Source organism: Microtus oregoni, unplaced genomic scaffold, assembly GCF_018167655.1.
Source record: "Microtus oregoni isolate MIOR12 unplaced genomic scaffold, Mior012 000064F_ref0000363, whole genome shotgun sequence".
Classification (NCBI taxonomy): domain Eukaryota; kingdom Metazoa; phylum Chordata; class Mammalia; order Rodentia; family Cricetidae; genus Microtus; species Microtus oregoni.
Genome location: NW_024543874.1, coordinates 6,714,087 through 6,722,569, shown reverse-complemented (window position 1 = coordinate 6,722,569; position 8,483 = coordinate 6,714,087). Strand labels below are relative to the sequence as shown.

General features: G+C 43.6%; 1 pseudogene; it reads left to right on the top strand.

Moving 5' to 3' along the window:
* The first annotated feature begins 1,113 nt into the window (after positions 1 to 1,113).
* LOC121439943 lies at positions 1,114 to 1,884 on the top strand (annotated as a pseudogene).
* Positions 1,885 to 8,483: the final 6,599 nt, after the last annotated feature.

Sequence of the window (8,483 nt, the reverse complement as noted above, 5' to 3'; positions counted from 1 at the left end):
ACTTCATTACTCTATGTACATTGAAGGCAATGCTGAATATGGCCAGTCATGTTGTCTTATTTGTGTGTATGTGTATTTGTGTATCTGTGTGTACATGTTTATATGTGGGGCCCATATATATGTACAGAGTGGGTATGCATATATGTACAAGTTCATGTGAAGGCCAGAGGTCAACCTAGAGTGTTATTTTTCTTCAGGTGTCATTCATTTTGGTTTCAGAGACAGGCTGTCTCACTTGGCCTGGGATTTGTGCATTAAAGCCAGGTTGATCAGCCAGTAAGCCCAGGGATCCTCTTGTCTCTACCTTCCCAGTACTGGAATCACAGGCATGCCCCCGTACACTGGGGTTTTATTTGGGAGTTGGGGGTCACTATCAATTCTCGTTCTTGCCAGGCAAAAAAGTTACAAATGAAACAATCTCCCCAGCCCTTGTTGTCTTACATTTTAATGCTACAACCATCAGATGCTGTTATTCATGGCCTGCTGTGGTTAGAATTTGAAATACCCCTTGAGGTGCACGTGTTGGAAAACTTGGTTCAGAACTGGGATTGGGCTTTTTAATGAGGCCTACCTAGAGGAATTAGATCACTGGAGCTAGGCCTTGCCCTGCCTTAGCCTGGCTCCACTTCCTGTTTTCTTTCTGCTTCCTGGCTACAGGCACAATATGACTAGTTACCTCACTTTATTGATGTCCTACCATCTCAACCAGGATGGGCTGTATCCCCTGGAACTGTGTGAGCCAGAATAAATCTTTTCTTTTTAGTTATTTTTCTATTCTAATGAAACATCATCATGACCAAGGCAACTTACAGAAGAAAGCTTTAGGAGGATTATGGTTCCAAAGGATAAGAGTATATTATGGCAGAGAACATGAGAATAACAAACAGGGATGTTGGTAGGGGCGTGATGCTCAGAGCACACATCTTGGACCACAAGCACAAAGCAGAGCGAGAAAACTGGAAATAGTGTGAAGTTTTAAGCTCTCAAAGCCTGCCTCTGGTGACAGACTTCTTCCAGCAAGACCACAACTCCTAAATCTGGCCAAACAGCAGCACCAACTGAAGATAGACTATTAAAATGCCTGAGACACTTTTTTTTTTTCTGCCTGGAACCATGGACGCTGTGCCGGAGAAGAAAAAGGTTCCTGCCGCAGCGGGAACCCAGAAGAAAAAAAAGGTTCCTGCTGCACCAGGAACCCTGAAGAAGAAGAAGGTTCCTGCTGTGCCAGAAACCCTGAAGAAGAAGTGAAGAAATTTCGCAGAGTTGAAGATGAAGCGCCTTCGGAAGAAGATTGCCCTGAAGTCACTGCGAAGGGCCCAGAGGAAGCTCATCTATGAGAAGGCAAAGTACTATCACAAGGAGTACAGGAAGATGTACCGGACAGAGATTCGCATGGCCAGGATGGCAAGGAAAGCTGGGAACTTCTACGTGCCCGCAGAACCGAAGCTGGTGTTCGTCATCAGAATCCGAGGTATCAATGGTGTAAGCCCAAAGGTGCACAAGGTGTTGCAGCTTCTTCGTCTGTGGCGGATCTTCAAAGGCACCTTCGTTAAGTTCAACAAGGCTTCAATTAACATGCTGAGGATTGTGGAACCATACATTGCATGGGGGTACCCCAATCTGAAGTTGGTAAATGAGCTCATCTACAAACGCGGTTATGGCAAAATTCATAAGAAGAGAATTGCCTTGACAGATAATTCCTCGATTGCTCGATCTCTTGGTAAATACGGCATCATCTGCATGGAGGATCTAATTCATGAGATCTATACAGATGGAAAACGCTTCAAGGAAGCGAATAACTTCCTGTGGCCCTTCAAATTGTCTTCTCCACGAGGTGGAATGAAGAAAAAGACAACTCATTTTGTGCAGCTTGGCAAAAAATAAAAAATAAAAATAAAATAAAATAAAAAAATGCCTGAGACAATCGGGGACATTCTCATTCAAACCACCAGACTCTCTTAAGCTATGGTTTGTTTTACCAAATATTTGATAACAGCAGCAACAACAACAAACTAGCTAACTCGCACTGAACTGACATTCAGTGGAAGGAGGAAGTCTTCAGAGATGACTGACGAGCTCTGATCCCAACCATGTGTGGGAAATACAAGATTCTCTGCACCTGAGTGTCTGTGTGTTATTCATTGCTGGCAGCAGGAGGCTAGTGATGACGGAGTTACAATGTGGCCATATACATAAGTTTTAATTAGTGGAGCAACAAGCACAAATACAGAGAATGCAAATGTCCACTTTACCCACTTTGGGTTGACTGAGTATTACCTAAAGACTGAACTGATAACTATAATGTAAACTAACTCAAATTTCTAACTTCAAAATTAATAAGCTGGGGGAATTGGAGAGGAATATCTGCATTTAAGCATGCTTGCGGCTCAATCATGAGGATCAAAGTTCAAATCCCAACACACAGATCGGGCAGTTCATAAATGCCTGTAACTCCAGTTCCAAGGATCCAATGCCCTCTTATGATCTCAGCAAGCACCAGCACACACACACACACACACACACACACACACACACACACAAATAAATTAAATAGATTAATATAAAGCATTGGGAAGGAGAGATGGCTTACCAGCTAAGGCCATATGTTGCCATTTCATAGAAGGCTCAGAATTACCTATGACTCTAGCTCCAAAGGATTTGATGCCCTCTGCAGGCCTCTGAAGGTACACACACATGCACACACACACACACACACACACACACACACTTACATACACTCATATAAGCATATATACATACATATATACATATACATCATATACATACATATATGTGTGTGTCTTTTTTTAAGAAATGAGATGTCATAATTGAATTCACAATAACATCAGATTCTGTTCCCAAAAACAAGCAAAGTGTAAAAGCGTGTCTATTCCCAAGGAGTCTTGCCTGCTCGATGCTTCCATGGAGGCATATATGCCTTTGCAGACTTTTGCCCAGAAACCTATGGTGTCCATAGCTCCTCTGCTGTATTGTCACTAATATGTATTAACCTCAATAATCCTTCACAACTCACTTATTGGTCAATGCCTAAAATGTCTCTTTAGTATTATGTAAAAAAAATAATAAAATATATATGGAATCACATATTTTAGGAATAACTCAAGATAATATTTGCAGTTTTGAAAACATCTAAAGCCTGTCATGGAAGCCACAGATCAGGTTGAAAACTAAGATCCCTAACTTCCTAGGGACTCATCTTCTCTTTTTAATTAAGATGGAAATTCCTCAAGGGGATGCAATGGCATCTGTTTCGCATCTTAGCTACCTCACATGTGGAAATCATAGAGCTCCCACAACAGGCAGGTGCTTGCATAGTGTGGCTGTAACATGACGCCATTTATGCCATGTTAGGAGTGCTGGAGTCTTTCAGGCCTTCAGGTTGATTATAAGGTTCTAAATTGACTTGTAGTTTGAAATTTGCTCCTTCTATGACCTTGGATAAGCCACTTGGTCTTTGTAGGACTCAGTTTATTGATCAAAGTCAGCATAATCTCTTGGAAGTAGTATGATAACCTTGATGTCCGGTACACAGAATGTGTTTCTAAGAATCCAAAACTACATTGCAAATCATTTGGTTTGAAGGTTTGTCGGAGATAAAAGGTTGAAGCAGGATGGTCTGGCTTAGATGGCCCTGCATGGACCATCTACCCTGACCCCATCCCAGCAATACTTCAGTCTCACCTTAGCTTATATTACCTTTTCTACAATCCTCTTTCTAGAAGGCCTGCCCTTCTCAGAAAGGGAGCCCCTTTCTCCCTCAGAATCAGCTGCTGCTTGATCTGCTGGTCTCTGATGAAATGACCCTGAAGAGACATTGTCTTTGATGCACAGTCGCGGCAGAGGGCTTCCTCCTAAAGACCTGCTTTAGGAAACAGTGAAGTTTTCATTTAAGGATGAAATTTGGTCCCAAGGTTCTCAGCTCTAAGGGCAAGCCCTGGGTTTTATACTGGAGCATCTGGGTAGATTCTCAGCAGGACAGTCTAATACCCACCAGATTCCCCAAGTAATCCATTACTTGCTTCACTGCAGTTAGAGCATAACTCCACCAAGAGAATACGTCAGACAATATACCAAGGCTAACAACACAGGGCGGGATCTGGGCAGGAAGATGATGCAGATATCTGTCATTTTATAGTATGCTCAACTATTGTTGAACATGATGATCTTTTTTGCCAAACAACCAGCATAGGTTCAGCTATGCCTACTTGCAAAAGATCATCCTGCCTGGGCTCGTTGACTATTTCAGCCTTTCATAGAGGGGTGGGGAGAGTCTGGAGACCACCACTAAGTATTTGGCTGCTCCACACCATCCTTTGTGTGCAACTCTGCCTTAATTGCCTGGGGGTTGGTGGAAGGTAAAAATATAGCTCGTGGAAGACTGAGAAGAGGTACTCCATCAATGCAGCTATGGAAAAGCCATCATCCCTGCTTTCTATTGTGACCTTTTGGGGAAGATCGTCCACCCTCCAGTAAGTAACCCCACAGTTATACTTTAGAAGGGCACCCAATAAACTCATTGTTTCCACAGGGTGAACTTCGGGGGAATGTAGTTGGGATCTTAGGTAGGGGGGTAGGCATTGTTTGTCTCCCCTGGGAAGGAATTTTAGCAACACCTGTGAGTGTCTGGATGACTATGAAATAAATGAGACTTAGTTGGGTCTGTTTCTGATTCATTCTACACAGATCTGCCTTGCCTCTTACACAGTTACCTTTGGGAAGCTCCTACTCTTTCCAAATTTGTAGAAAAGGGTGAACTTCTAAACCCCAGAAAACTGATGTCATATGAGCTTGACTCTGGAACGGCTTGCTGCTGTCCTTGGGGTTTGCTCTTTCTTTATCAGTTTATCCCTTGTCTTCTATGCTGCCTTTCCAGGCAGAGGAATAATCAGGGAGGGCTCAGGTGTCCTATGGACATAAAATTTCACTATGAACTAAAAGAGCAAATGTTGAAAACAGAAGGCTGCTGTGTGGTAAGGTCAGAACCAAATTAGGGCAAACCCTTTTATATCTGCCATCATGGGTATGGATCCTGCTACTGAGATACATCCCAGATATTATACTCCAGTCTTAGTCCCTTTTCTATAAAACCATACACAGAGATTGAGAATATATAGGGTAACTAGAAATGCCTCTGATGAGACTGGAGGCAGGTCCTGAGCTATTGTAGATCAGTTTGAAATCAATTAACAAGAGGGTCAAGCTCACCTCAGAGCACCTGGTGACTGTCACAGAGTATGTCTGACCATGAGCCCCCAAACATAGGCTTCCTGGGTTTCAGTTCAGACTCTTGAAGGAATATGTATCTTGATATCTCATATTCAAACATTCTAGTTGCTTAGTAAATGGTCTCTTTGCTCATAATACATATACAATTGACACACACTTTGGTTAGTAACTCCATTCACGAATTAACCATTAATGCAAATGAAAGAGTTGTACCCCAAGGAGCCTCAAGGGTGACAGTGTGAAAAAAATACTGTCCCTGAATTGTGTTCACAGGTGAGGTTGTGCTAGGCTTCCTGAGACTCCTTATTCCCCAGGGAAACTTGGGTGTGCTATCTGCCCATTCTACAACCCCAGGACGCAGGATAATCAGAAGTGATAGGGAGTCAAGTCAAAGCAGGAACTCAGTCCACCACTGTGAGTGTGAGCCTACATATGCCAAAGAACATCCTGAGATATGGGAGCACCTCCAGCCAGTGAGAGGCAGCCAAACCCACCCTCTTGCTGGAGGAGCATCCACCCAGCCCTTGCTGTCCCATCCTCATGCAAACTCAAGCCAGGCTTTTCTTTACCCACAGGCCTCGAGGTACAGGCCCCAAGACAATCGTGGCCAAACAAGGTTGCACCCTCTTCTACAACTGTGAGTGAGAAGATGCCAATCACTTCCAAGCCCCTTTGCTCTTTCTCACAGGATCAGTTGGCTGTCTTCTTGGGATTGCCACTGTGGGAGCCAGCCATGATAAGCTAAGTATGGGCAGGTCACCCAAAGGAAGTTCTTTACTTCCAACCATTATTACCTGCCAGAGTAAAACTCAGCCATCCATAAATTTAATGAGAGGCCTGAGTCTTAGTAGTTTGCCGTGAAGCAATACCTGGATGCAGGAAGAACCACAAGCTGAGATTACCTGACCACCACCCAAGAAGAGACCATTCAAAGGAAATGCGTAACGTTCCAAGTGCTGTAGATAGGGTCATCTGCCAGTACACGGTCACTAGGACACACTTAGACAAATGTCAGCCAATCACGGGTCCCGGACCTCAGAAACTCTTTACCCCTTCCTTTACTACTATAAAAATCCAATTCTAACTGAGCTCGGGGCTCTCTGTTTATTCCAATACATTGGACATGTAGAGAGACCAAGTTTGCAAACTTGCTTAAAATAAAGGCTCTTTGCTTTTACATACGGGACTTGGTCTTCTCATAGACTTTTTCATGAACTTTGCGGATTTGGGCACAACAGCCACCAAGGTACAAGGACCTACCAGAAAGCTCAGAGGGCAGAAACCTAGAGCTTCTTGGCTGGTTCTAACGTAATGAGTTTCCTTTGATTTTTCTACATTCATTATCTCTGAGTTTGGGAATCATGTGCAGTTCTAAGCTCTCTGGGTACATAATGAAAACCCTGGGGGATCACACTGTCACCATGCTCTCCCACCATGCTCCTGCACTCTACTCTGTGTACACTCGGCAAAGCCAGTCTCCCTCCCCAAGGCCACCCTGTGTTACAGACCTGCTAGCTGTCCTCATGGCATCATTAAGGCACTCTCCATGGGTTGGTTATGCTTGGTGCCAGCTCTCTTAGTTCTCCCTTGTGTGCAAACCCTTCTGGAAGACATCACAAGATAACAGATTACTAAGAGATAATTTACATAGCCTGAGGAAGCCTGGGCCTGTGAGGAGGGAGCTGGAGACACAACAGGAACTGAGCAGAGTCAGAGGTCTTCCTTCTTCCCCTGCAGGTTCAGGTCACCATCCGTGCAAGGACCCCAGGGTTTCTGTTGTGTGAAAGAAAGAGGTCCCCTTAAGGTAGACATGCCATGGGTTAGAAAAGGAGACACAATGAGAACCAGTTTTCAAATAATTGCCAAAAGACAAATGCATAATATTATCTCATTCTAAATACACTTAGTAAGTAACATGCTGGTACAGCCCTGCAGGTCCACTTTGCATTTTACAGCTTTTGCCCAGTGAATAGCAGGAGAGAAAGAGCAAGCATTTATTTTCCTTCATTGTTTACTCAGTAAAATCAATGAGATCAAACCTCTCATTGCCTGGGTCTCAGGAAGATCGTGATCAGTGATCTTAGCTTAGGACTCCTGGGCTCTTACTGTTTTCCCAGCTTCTGGAAACCACTGTTCATCTCTGATCCAGCGGACGTTCGGTACATTGGGATCCCCATGTAAATGAGGTCATAGATGTTTGTCCCCCAGTTCCTGGCCTGTTAATTCAGTAGAGCATCCTTCCAGACCACATTCATTGTCATAAGCAGCAGGTCTGCTTTGCTGTTTTAAGGCAGAATAATCTTCCACTGTACACAACATGTTTTTAGCCATACAGACATCAATCAACACACGTTTTCAAGTCTTGTCTACTGTGAGCAATGTAGCAATGGGCATGAGAGTTCAGGGTTCCTGTCAAGAACACTGAGGGCGTCTGCAAGATGATCTATGGTAGTCATGCCTTTAGGTCTTAATAAGTGAGTTTATTAAGTATACAGCAAGTGTGAGTGAAAGAAAAATAGCAAGTATTGAAAGATGAATAGCTAGATAATAGGCAGATAGATAGGTGGTGAGTAACAAAGATAGAAACTACATCATCAAATCAGGAGCTTCACTCAGTAGAAACCGAGTGAAGAAGTCCAGGCATTCAGAGGGAGTGCCCAGTGAGTTTTCTATCTATGGCCAGAGTTTACAAAGCTGTGTTTTCTATGACTGAACATTTGCATTTTTATGTCATGGGATAAGTAATAGTAACATCAGATGGGAATGGTTTACCTCCTAACTGTTATCAAGGATACAGTGTTTTAACTATTGTGCTGTTTTTACCCTCCTTGTTACAGAATTAGGAAAGCCAGACCATCCCCAGACAAAAAGCTTAGAGAACACTTGATACAAACAAGCTTAGATTTGGGGGACCAACTCCACTTTCTGAGCTGGCTTCTCAGTGAGTTCAGACAGCACACAACATATTACCAATATAATGCCCAGTACAGTACTGAAGGGGACCTGGAGAGATGGCTCAGTGGTTAAGAGCACTGTCTGCTCTTCCAAAGGTCCTGAGTTCAATTCCCAGCAACCACATGGTAGCTTACAACCATCTATAATGAAATCTGGTGCCCTTTTGAGGAAGAGACCTAGTCAGTCGTCCTCATCAACATAGATAATAAAACCCAATATGGACAAGTTTAACAGAAGCACCATATACGGGATGCCCACGCGTGCTTCAGCATTGCCAGGGG